Source organism: Bemisia tabaci, chromosome 6 (assembly GCF_918797505.1).
Source record: "Bemisia tabaci chromosome 6, PGI_BMITA_v3".
Taxonomy (NCBI): Eukaryota; Metazoa; Arthropoda; class Insecta; order Hemiptera; family Aleyrodidae; genus Bemisia; species Bemisia tabaci.
Genome location: NC_092798.1, coordinates 13,773,935 through 13,786,742, shown reverse-complemented (window position 1 = coordinate 13,786,742; position 12,808 = coordinate 13,773,935). Strand labels below are relative to the sequence as shown.

General features: G+C 41.1%; 1 protein-coding gene and 1 long non-coding RNA gene across 2 annotated transcripts in view; one reads left to right on the top strand and one right to left on the bottom strand.

Annotated features, from left to right (window-relative positions):
• Window positions 1–12,808, top strand: part of LOC140223758 (uncharacterized) — a 124,304-nt gene that overhangs the window by 98,353 nt on the left and 13,143 nt on the right. The gene's annotated exons all lie outside the window — the stretch shown is intronic.
• LOC140224841 (uncharacterized) overlaps window positions 7,512–12,808 on the bottom strand; it is a 165,358-nt gene continuing 160,061 nt past the window's right edge. The window contains exon 2 of the long non-coding RNA XR_011900059.1: window positions 7,512–7,754. This is a non-coding gene — a long non-coding RNA (uncharacterized lncRNA). The remainder of the gene's footprint in view (window positions 7,755–12,808) is intronic.

Sequence of the window (12,808 nt, the reverse complement as noted above, 5' to 3'; positions counted from 1 at the left end):
TCAAGAGTATTTTTTCTTGTCAATGTTTTCAAGAGTTTGGACTCTAGATCCAATGTGTCTTTTTTCCAGTGAGGATGTAAGAAATTGTTTTATGTAAGCGCATGAAACTTCCGTCCCCTTTGAATTATATCATAATAATTTTTTTGGTAAATCAGCTTAAAATGTCTCCTGAGGTGTCTCAAGTTTCAAAATTTTCTCGAGGGCCCTTTTTGAAGCTGGGGCGTCCCCAACGGGTTGATAAGCAGACCGCGTCAAGCAGAAAGGAACCCAGCCACATCAGCTGTAGCCAAATTTAACCGCGCAATTTAATTTTTCACAAGAAAATGTTTGTGCGGATTATGTACACATTTCAGTGAATTTTTTGCACGGTGCGAAGCGAATTCCTTAAAATTTTCAATAGAATCCGCACAAACTTCTCTTGTAAAAAATTAAATTGTCCTGTTAAAGGCAATATGTGATAAAGCTTGGTTCCTTTCTGCTAAACGCGGTCCAAATGAAATTGATAGATATAGTGATGTAGAGGTATGATTACTTGAGACACGGTACTAAGGCGCTCAAGCCGGCGCGCCAGACGACCAGCAGGCTGATTATTGAAATTGATAGATAGAGCTATAGACAAAGATCGCAAATAGAAAATGTTGCGATCAGAGGAAGCGGGTGCTTGCAAAGGGCATAGGATTTAGTTCATATCATTAGACTTACTAACAACAACCCATGAGAGACCCCATAGAAAGCATATCATTTTCTCCTTTTGTCTATAAGAAGTAAGAACCACCCATTGCACTGGTAAAAAAAAAACCTCTTGCCGCGCTGCATTGACTTAAGAGTGCAGTTTCTTGTCGCCGGATTTAGGAGTCTTGAACTCTTGTTTCAAGCGGATTTTGCATTGATTCAATTCAAAATCCGCTTGAAACAAGAGTCCAGACTCTTAAATCCGGCGACAAGAAACTGCACTCTTGAACCAAGAGGTTTTTTTTACCAGTGCATACGTATCTCGTACTTTAGAATCATTTTCGCCAAAATTCTCAGTCAGTCGATCTTGTTCCGTAGTCACTATGTTGTAGCGCATACTGCACAATTTTTCTAACACTTTATCGGCACTATGAACTCTTTTTCGATACAAATTAAAATTTTTCAAAAACCGATTACACTTAAATGACTTACTTTATTCTTTACACACGATGGCCATTTCGCGGGGCACCGATCTTCAGGTGACTGAAACGGGAAATTTTTTCTAATCTATATCGAAAAAAATGTTCCGTAGTCCTTGATATCAATAATACATCACATTATATTGTTCCCGGTACTATTAATGCTACAACCAATCACATGCATTCACTGCCAATTTTTTCCGTTGGATGTGATTGCCGATCCCATATCATTGAATCCTAAATTGTAAATTCTGGTGATGAGAAGGTCAAGTGCGGAATATTTCCCAACGCGCCTGGATGTACCTTGACCAGCTATTGACCATGGCATGCTACATTGTTAGAATGCTCATTAGACCTGCGATGACGCTCTGCAGATAGCTGATTAAAGTTGGTTGCGAATAAAAAAAGAGGCTATTTTGCCCCGTAAATGATCTTAGAAGAACAGAAGGAAGGGGCTAATGGTGCATCAGACAGAAGGAGAAGGCACCTTAATTGTAGGTCACAATAACAAAAAATATCGTAGTTTTGTTTTTAACTTGCCTCTGAATAACCTCACGGTTAAACAAAAAAAATATTTTGTTTTTGAAACGTCCTCTCCTAAAATTCATGCCAATTTTTTTATTCTCTTTTTCAATAGTCGCGGTGAATTACAGTGGTGGGGTCGTCATTCAAATTTAATTAGTGCACTATACAGGGAGATAAATTTGCTATGGATGGTGGAGCATAGTTATTTGGATCCATCCTTATCCAGTGTTTATTCATCCTTCTTTCTAATTGGACGTGCGCCATCGCCAAGTTTAATTAGGCAATTTAATTTTTTATGAGAGAACATTTGTGCGGGATTTATTTTCCTTGCTTTGTACTGAACAGAAAATCCACTGAAATTTGCACCAAAATCCGCACAACCGTTTTCAAATAAAAAACTAAATTGCCCAATTAAATTTGGCAATAGCTGATGTGGCTTGGTTCCTTGCTGCTTAACGCGGTTCAATTTAAAGTACACCACGAGGAATACAAACTTTGCAGCGCGAGATGCAAAAAAAGACTCAACAACACGCCCAAACTTCAACACATTGATGAAATATATTTATTTTTAAAGGAAATCAATAACGAATAAGTCGTCTCTGAATTACATAAAAAAGTCGGATTCTTTATGGTAATCGGCCCGATTAGAAAACAGCCCGTTCTATGCGTTATATCCTTCCTTGTTGAAAGCCATTTGATAGCGAACTTATTTAGTAGATTGACTAATTGAAAAAGCCAGTGACCAGTCACCATTCACCACTGATTAGTTCCTTTCATTTAGAGTCTCGTCCAATCGGAATGTGATTTTCCAGAAGGTTGCCATTCCTTCTTACAGCCGAACCTAAAAAATATCGATGGCTAAAGTGCGACACCACGGATCTCCATTGCGGTGTTTCCAAATCTCCGCTCTTACATTATTTATTCGAAGAGGTTAAAGGCAACTTTAAAGCTTGAAATTGATACAGAATATTCCACTGACAGAGACGAAAAATCAAGGAAGTTTTCAAGAAATTACGTTGACAGATTGTCCAAGGAAAACATAAAGCATGATTGGAAGTCTACAACGTCGCAAACAGAGATACGTGGTATCGCTTTTCAGCCATCGATGCGACCCTTGAGTAGAGGGCTGTCGTGATGCGTAGGGCTATTGCATTTTTTTTTTTCGGTATATTGGAGATATTAAAGGGTATATGGGTGTGAAATTTGTGGATATATTGAGGGTCAAGCTGCCGTGCTAATAAGGAAGAACGCCGTATAAGCCACCAGGCGTTGCCAAATTTCTTTTGAAAAAAAAACACATTTTCAAGAAAATTTGTAAATATTTCTCCTCCGATTTTCCAGAGGATTTTGCTCGTAATTTGACCTAGAAGGTCTGAAAATCGCAAGGAAGAATTTTCATAACTTTCTTAAAAAATAAGTATTTTCTGAGAGGAAATTTGACAAAATTTAAATGCTCTTACGGGGATTTTACTTAGCACGGCAGTAAAGCAGTGCTTACCTCTCTCATTCACCGGAGGTCACAAATGTAATTTTGAGTTATACAAGATCGACTGAAAAGGAAGACAGACTCAAAGTGGCAACACAGTGCCTAATGCGATCACGATTAGCACCCGGTTAATCAGAATAATAACTTCATCTAGTCGTGCACCACGTAGCATATTCGCTTGCTAGAGAGATAAGTGCATTTAACCCTTAATTAACTTAGACCAATGCCTCGGCGCGTTCCCTGACCTCCTGGTTTGACCTATTTTTCAGCGCACTTGTCGTACGAATCATGCGGGCCCCTTTATTTCGCGCTCATAAAGCTCGTTCCATTCGCATGCGACAGACTGAAATTCCCCCTGCAAACGTCAAGGTATGCAACCGACCTTGAATCTCCAGGATAACAGTGTTCAGGGCACTCTATACATATAGATTAGCACAGGGAAAAAATTCCAAACAAGACCACCAGACTGCCGTTATAGCTGGAGAACGAAGTATCGGTGTTCTATCGTCGCTAAATTTTCTCGTTTAGAATATTACTTTTTGACAGAGATCTGAATTATACTTCCTTGAAATTTCCAAAGAAATTAAAGGCTTAAAAAAGATTAAAATGCTAAATTAAATGTAAGGAAAATACTGACTTGCTTTAAGCTGACTTTTTCTTAAGAATTTTGCTGGTTAATGTAAGCTACTTTTTTGCTTAACCCAAGCATTATTTTTCTTGAATCAAGAAAAAGTCAGCTTAAAGCAAGAAAAAGAAAATTATTGGCGGCAAATTCAAGAATTATCATGCTTGATCCAAGCTACTGTTTTTTTCAGTGTAGGTCCAATTAGACCCAAAACCAAGCAGTTGCCTTCCTGAATGGTCGTTACTTGTGTTGCACCAAACAGCGCATATATTTCAGGGAAAAGTGGGAAACAAAGAATATGTTAAAGCAGTCCGAAACGGAAACGACAATCGAAAACGCAGGAAAATTCGGAAACCAGGCTAAAATACAAAATACAAAGGCAGGACGTTCATTTTCAATACCAATTTCACCATGTAACGCCGTTTGTTGGTTTTTATTTTAATATCTTTTTTATTTTTAATTCTATTTCAGCAGTTGATAATGGTGCCGTAAGGTAGGTACCGAAACGTCCTGCCTTTGTATTTTGTATTTTAGCCTTGTTTCCGCATTTTCCTGTGTTTTCGATTTCCAGAGAAAATCGCACTCATATTGGCTTTTTCCCTCTCTATTGAGATTTTCAGCATTACCTATGTTGATTTTCAACGCACGCTGGCTAAAAAATTCCAACCTATTATCTCATAACCATAAAGTTCAAAAGTTTTCAGTATGAAGAAATTTGCGAAACTGCGGTGTAGTCAGAACCGATCCTGGATAAGAGTGAGGAGCCCGTTTCCGCGAACAGGTGAACGTATCGGCGAACAAAGACATCCGAGCGCAAACGCGCGAATAGGCGCGCTCGCGCGATTATCCTCGCCACGCGGATCGCGAGAAAAGTGAATTAGATTAGCGCCGTGCTCGGCGAAAACCGCCTATGTGAACCGGGTTCTCTATCGGAGATGCGCGTTTGTTGCCCGGCAGGACGGACAGACGCGTGACAGTAAGCGCGCTACGCTGCCAATTGCAAAATCGGTTTTCGATACCGCGTCATTTTCTACATCGACGACTCGAGCACTTTACACGTACAGACACTGCGAGGTTTCATGATATATTTTTTTCTCATTTTTTCCGCAAAAATGGGAATCGAAACGCGAAGTGGTTATTCGCCGGCACAACACACAGTGGATCGTGTCGATGAGAGAGAGGTCGGACAAAATTTGGAAGCTTTAAAAGCCTATAACTTTATTTTTACAAAACTTTGAGATTTTAAAAGCTAATTCATTGGTTTTCTCGTGAAATTTTCCTTCAGAAACACCCCTCAAATTTTAAATTGTGACGAATTAAACATCGAAATTTTGCAGTCTTAGTAAAAAATGTCATGTCCGAGCTCTCTAATCGACTAGCTCCACTGTGCGGCACCGTCAAATAAAACGTCATTAATCGGTGCGGTACCGTCAAATAAAACGTCATTAATCGGCGCGGTACCGTCAAATAAAACGTCTTTGGTACGATACCGTCAGATAAAACGTGAGTCGTCGTTACAGTATCCTTCTGAAAAATATTCTAAGTACCGCTAAAGCGATTTTACTGGACGACTTCACGACTGCTAACCGTAAACCTCTGTACCCCAAAAATGCCTTTACCGGACGACCTTTTGAACGCCAACCGAAGAACTTCCTACCGCTAAAGTGACTTTACAAGATGACTTTTTGAACTCTTTCGGAAAACGTATCCTATCATACATGGATTCATTTTGATTTTTACCATCTCAAATCTACGAAAATAATTTATAAATCTTTGATTTGACAACAATGCAGCCGAAGCATTTCGCGCTGGCCTGGGCACGAGTGCTCAAAGAGCCAAATTTTCACGGAACGTGCGAAAAAAGCACCGCTTTTCGCATTCTGATTACGAATTTCCACTCCCTAGTTTCCCCACACCTCTTTTTCCTAAGCCTGCTGACGTAAACAAGTGCTAGCCTACTCGCTTCTATCATATTCGTGGAGTTTTCGTAAATACACCTTTACAAATGAAGGCAAGAGGAAAAGTTCAAAAATCTATCATTTTTACGATGATTACCTGATACCTGTGGGAGGTCAGCAGAGGAAAATAATGTTATTTTTTCACACCTTTGAATATTACAACATCATATCCTCTCAAAAGAAAATATTTTTCTTCACAATACATAAAGTTTCTTTTAGCTTTACAGAAAAATGTGAACGTGTTATTCTTGCTTTTTTAAGTAGCAACTGGGAGGTTCCTAGTGTATTCGCATCAAATATTAAGTCGCCAACCGCGAAATCTCAATTTTACATGCTATAAGGTTAATAACGAGAGAAATCTGGGGAAAAATAGTACAATAATATCTTTATTTCTCGCCAATACATTCACAGACCAATAGTACGGATCTCTAATAAATAACATACAACGTTATGCGAGGGCTCTTTGCCTCTGCATGCATCTTTGCCAAAAAATGCATCTTTTGTACTAAGAACATGAAAATAAAGCAGTCACTTTGGTGAATATCGTGCACATGGATTGACCCCATGAAAACATTAATGATGAATTAAATGGCAACGCCGGCCGACAATTTTCCTCGGATAATCGCTCGACGCCGCGCGAAGTACATGCGTGCATCTTCATTGTTTGATCATAATTGCCACTACTGGTGACGCGACGCGTTCCGAATAATTGCTCTGTACCATTAACGCAGTGTTGCCACATCGGGGGATATTCTTCTGCAGGAATCATTGGTCGGTAACAGCCGACTTCCTACAAACAGCATGTGCAGTCTCTTTTATACTCCAATTTTCAGAGATCCCTTTCGGACTCTTCAGGTGTTGCGGGCTAATCGGATTACATTTTGCAACAAGAAACTACAATTGCTGGCTCATAGATAAAAAAACCTATCTATGTAGGGAAACTAATGGACCATGTATGTTGTTTTTAAAATGAGTCAAAAGTTGCAGTTGCTAATTGCAAAATATGGTCCAATATGTCAGATCCAGGCAGATCGTCAAATTTTGAAGACCCATCATCAGTTGTGCTTGCTTTTTATGAAGATTTTCATTTTTTTAACTAGGTGCAAAGCAAACTGTTGTGCAACACACAATTTTCTTGATAGTGAAGAAAACAAAATTCCCCTCAGTTGTAACCGTCAACTTTAGATAAAGCTGTTTTTTTCGAAGCATCGAGCAATTTTGAGATAAATAATGTATCACTTCAACGCCAGAAACTCTACGTATGACAATCATTAATTGAACAAAAATTTAACAGAGAGCTTTTATAGGCAACGTTTGATGAAGCTTTTCATGAGGCTGAAATTTGATGAATTTCGTGATTAAGTGGAAACTATTGAGTGAACTGAGCACAATGATACCGTTGGCTCATAAATTGAACAATTCGTCGCCCTCTTGACATAAGAGCGTAATTGAAGGACTTACAGAACAAGGCGTATAAGTGCAGTTTTTGAAAAAAAAAAATGAGATATTAATGATTTCATGTATAACTGCATGTGCATGTCGAGCAATTCGTGCATGTTCTGCGATATATTCTGAATCTCACCCCTGAATCACACTGCCGTGCAACGCAAAAACGCCGTAAACGCCATTTTACATTTCTTAGAAACAATGTATCATTGCAGAAAAACGTGTGTACCTTGGGACAATGTTTTAACGGAATTCTTTCGCAAACACTATCAAGGACTTAACCTGAAAATTTTTTTTTTTTTTTTTGCTGGTTTAGTGGCTTATATTCCGTTGGAACCTACAGCCATCGATAGACAGTATTTATTGTCCTTAGACATCATGGGATTTAGGCACATCCATGCTCCAGGCTTTCAAATTTTCAGGGATTAAGGCCGAGTGGAATCTGTTTCTGCAGATCCACTCGTCAGATCCATGAAAATTTGTCGCCACCACCGGGATTCGAACCCGGGACCTATTGGCCTAGAGTCAGACGCGCTGACCACTAGGCCAACCTGGCCGGCAACCTGAAAATTTGAGGTGCATGAGTCAAACAGTTTTAATTTTATAACGCGTTAAGTTCCAAAAAACGAAGAAAAATCTTGATAGATTTACGGCGTTCTTACTTAGCACGGTAGCTCAGGGCTCATGTCTTAATGCACATATAGTTCTGTTTGGCAGGAATACGTTTCCACCTCCACCACTTGCCTGGTTTCATTCAGGGATTTGATCTCTTTGCAACCAAAGCTCATTTTCATCCAATAGTCCTACATTTTCTTACACGCGCTCCTTATCTATACTTTAAACAAAGCTATAGACAACGCTGCGAGGCGTCGCGTCGCGGCGCGCGGAGAGATGCGACAGAAGCTGCAGGGCGTTCGGTATTACGAAAGCGAGCGAGCGAACCATAACCTCAGATGATCAAGGACCAGCCATTGACCGCTACCGCAGCGCACGCTTAGTCAAGAATAGCGTAAATTCCTGAGAAAACCCTTCGTGTTTTCGTGGTTTTAGCGTCTGCCACATCGGCCGCAATTGTCTTCACCTCTGCGGCTTCTAACGCAGCATCCCTGCGCCCCCCGCTCTACTTTGCGTCGGGATTTTCTTCATCAAGGTTATTTCGGATCGGGATATTGCGAAGTTTACGGGAAATTTCACGAGTTTCGCTACAAGTCGAGTACAGTAAATTTTCAAAGTTGGAAATTCAAAACAAAATATTGGCAGATCCAAAAGGAGTCGTTGAAGGCGTACGCCGCCCCCCCCCCCATCCCTGCCCCGTTTGCTCGATAAAAATAGAAAAGGAAAATAAAAGAAAGAAAGAAAGAAAGAATAAAAGAAAGAATGGAAGAAAAAAGAGAGAAGATCGCTTATAATATTTGGTGATTATTTATGACGAAATTGACTCAAACTGCATGTTGAATGTTTTAAAATTTCAACAAAAAAAAAAATAAGAGAACAAATTTTGCCCCACACCCTCAGTTAGAAGTGTCGGGTCGATATGAACAAGTAACCATCAGAATGTTCAAAAGACTATTGACCCGTTGATGCTAGATTGACTGCCCTCGCAGTAAACTTTGCATCCTGAAAATGTAAACTTAACTACAAGTGGCGTCAAACGAGACAGAGGATCTTCAGACATGTTCATGACATCCTAGGATTGTATTCCCAGACGCTCTACGGAGAGACTTAAACGCAAGGCTAGAAAAGTCGGCGTGTTTTCCTGCATGTGGTTTTGATGCTCGATTGATGCTGATATAGTTGTAATAACTTAAGGACACTCTTCGGACACTCTTGTTCATGATAATTTACGAGGGGCAGAATTTGAAGTGAACTTGCCATTGCGGTCCTTGTATTATCCCCGTGTAATCATGGGCACTCCCTAAGGCAGCCTGTTAATTTATTGTCTCAGGTTACACTAGTAGGCAGGCACTCATTGTCAGTTTTGGGACCAATCTCGTGTATTTCAAATGGAAAAATTTTTGTAACTTGAACCGCTGCTATCGCAAGGTTGGTAACAGTTAAAGCACACGAAAAACGTTAAAAATTGGCACCGACCCCTCTCATCTGCTCCCACATATCGTCACCTTCCGGCCGAAGTATCACAAGCGCCATGTGAAGTATAAAAATTTCCGCCGCCACTTCATTTTTTTACAGAGAAATTGTTCAACGAAGCTGTCCGAAAATTTCTCTGAATTTTCTTTGTGCTGCCGATAAAGTCGGTGAAATTTTCAAACACATTCAACCAACAATAATCTCTGTAGATAAATAAAGTAGGGGCGGAAATTTCTAAATGTCGCATGGCGCTTGTGATACTGTGGCCGAAAGGTGACGACATACTCCCCCGACTGACGCCGCCATTATTCTTTTACCCTAAGAAAGAGTCTCCATGAGAAGCACACTGAAAAAAAAACACATTGGATCTAGAGTCCAGACTCTTGAAAACATTGACAAGAAAAAATACTCTTGATTCAATCAGATCTAAGCTTAAATCGAAAGGAAATCCGCTCAAATTATGAGGCTTGGTTCTTGATTTTCGTTTAAATCCGATTGAATCAAGAGTATTTTTTCTTGTCGATGTTTTTAAAAGTCTGGGCTTTTTTTTTTTTTCTTTTTTTTTTCTTTTCTTCTTCTTTCCAGTGCACCCGTATACTTTCCCTGTAAAAGCGTGCTCTAGTGAGTGGAGGGTCTCTCCTCGTCTCCGTTCACAGCGGATCCCCGCATGACGTCACGGTTGAACCAGTCTGTTGACCGATCGGTTTTCTCTCTCATCTGCTCGATAAAAGCACGCCAGTCAATCGTGTGTATTTACGAGTATCATGACACAGAGAGGGGGGGGGGGGGGTAGCGGCGGGAGCACTCAAAGAGCCGCACTGTGTAATTAGCACGTGGTGGACGTGGAGCGGTGTGTGAGCGTGTGTGTGTGAGTGCATTATGCGGCGCTTATCCGCGGCGCGGTTGCGCATGCGCGGGTCGGCAGCCGGTCGGACACTCCCGCGATTGTGTAGACACGCTCCCAGACACATCCGTGTTCCCTTATTGCCACCGATGTCCGTGTCCCTGTTGCCAGACTCGAACTTCCTCACCGCGGGAAACTTTGACCCACTGCCGCGCTGAGAAAAAACGCCGTAAGTAAAATCAAGTCGCCAAATTTCCTTCAATGAAACGTTAATATCTGAAGGAAGTCATGGGTGATTTTCTCGTAACTTTTCAGATATTTAAGATTAATCTGCGGGTAAAACTCTCTGAAAAATCTTGAGAAAAATATTGATCAGTTCCCTAGAAAATTCGTGTTTTGTGAAAGGAAATTTGGCAACGGACGGCGTTATACGGCGTCATAATATACGGCGTTTTTACTTGGCATGTCAGCTTAGGCCTCAGATGTGACGTCATTCTTGTAGACTGACAAAAGCACGACGTCATAGCTAGAGTCCCTTCATAGGGAGAGTTGAGACAGCGCGGCTCATGAATGTCACAAACGGGAATAAAAATTGCACAAATTGAACACTTTTCGTGATCTTTGATCAACTCATTCCCGAATTCCTGTCTCTATTCCCTCTCTTCTTCCGTCTGTTCCTTGCCGTGCCCCTAATTATCCGGTCCATTCCAGTTCATAATCTTTGTAATTGGTGAAAATGTAGTCTTTATTCCCATTTGTGACACTGTGGAGGCCTAAAAAACGGGAACCTTGCAAATTTTGCAGGTCAGAAGTTTGATTCCTGTAAATAGATTGCGAATTTTTCTGTGAAAGTTAAGCGCTATAAACGGGAACCGAACTTTCGTCGGCTCAAAGTAGGAATGAAGACTGCATTATTTACGTATTCGTGTGTTCCTTTATCATATTTCATTGTGAATTTCTCGTCAAGACCAATCGCGACGGGCGCAAGGATCGTCTAATTCTTTATGATTCTTACGGTGATTTACCTTCAATCGTATTTCAACTTCAGTGACTCGCAGTCAAAGCCAAATAAAAAGAATGAACAAATATAACGTGTGTCACGCAGTTATTTGAATAACAGTAGTCAGCTATACTGCCGTGCTAAGGAAGAACGCCGTATGAGCTTTCAGGCGTTGCCAAATTTTCTCTTTTAAACGTTCATTCATGAAGAGATGTATAATTTTGTTTTTTTTTTTCTTTTTTTTCTCAAATATGTTTATTTCACTTCAGTAAGTTCACACATGAGTCGCACAGCCAGTTTTAACAAGATTTCATAAAAAATAAAATAAAAACATCCCATTACCGTTTAAGTAAGAACTTGTGGTGGGTGGCGCAACCAAGGAAAAACAACACAAACAAAACAACGTAACTATAATCACAGACTTAAACTACAAAAATTTAACAAATATTTCCTCTTGCAATAATTTTCAGAGACTGTAGATAAAATTGTGACTGAAATTCTCTAAAAACTCGGGAGAGAATGGTCTCAAGTTTCCCTGAAAAATAAAATTTTGTCATGGGAGATTCGACAATGCCTGAGGATTCATACGGCGTTCTTCCTCAGCACGACAGTATAGTCTTATTATTCGGATATAGTCTATCGCCACGGAGACAATACCCATTTCCGATCGGACATTTTTTACTGTCGCGTTTGAGGTGTGCGGCTGGGAATTGCGCAAGTCGTTCGATAACCGACCGTGCTTTTTCTGTCACTCCGATCTGAACGTCTTTCTCGCGATCGCCTTTTTGATCCGCTCATCGGCACTTTCGCAGCCAGCCGTGTCATTTTTGCAGCTGCTTTCTCCCCGACCGGCGGATTTCAGCGCGGGAGGCTGAAATGGGTTCTGCAGCGCTGAGCTCCACACTCAAATGGAGCTATTCGCCATTTGAAGCGAGTCTCGCGCAACGGAAAGGTCGAACTCTTCTGGAAAAACACTTATGTGAATAGGGAAACTCATGGCACATGCGTTGTTTTTAAACCGGGCTAGAATCTATAGGTCCAAATTGCGAAATGTAGTCCAATTAGCTTTCCACGTTACTGCCGTGCAACGCAAAAACGCAGTAAACGCCATTTTACATTTTTTGAGAGACAATGCATCATAGCAGAAAGACTTGTGTACCTTGGGACACTGTTTTTACAAAATTCTTTCGTAAATACTGTCAAAAACGTAACCTGAAAATTTGAGGTGCATGGGTAAAACTGTTTATCTTCTATACTAATAAAGCAGACTTCACGTTGATTGACTCACTCACTGACTGACACTCACTCACGTATCAGCGGATCTCGTGAACGGGAGGCCGTGTGACCCTGAGATTCCGCACTGGGATCCCTCTCTACCCCGAGGCGCCGGATAAGGGAGGATTTCGCGATCCGCCCGCCGGTTCGCGGGATATCGCGGTCCGCGTGTGTCGATTTTCCCGTAAGGACAACGGGTGCGAGAGAGAGTGCGAGCGAGATGGAGCGATTTCCGCGGCTCGCGCTGGAAGACAGCTGATAAATTTTACGTGTGTTCTTCTGGTACGCGCAACGGGTGCGAGGAAGATGGAAGGAGTTAAGCGTCCAACGAGTGCGAGGAAGATGGAACGAGTTCGGCGTCGCGCTGTTGGAAACGCCGCGCCATGATTGTTGCGAGCTCCGACTCGTGC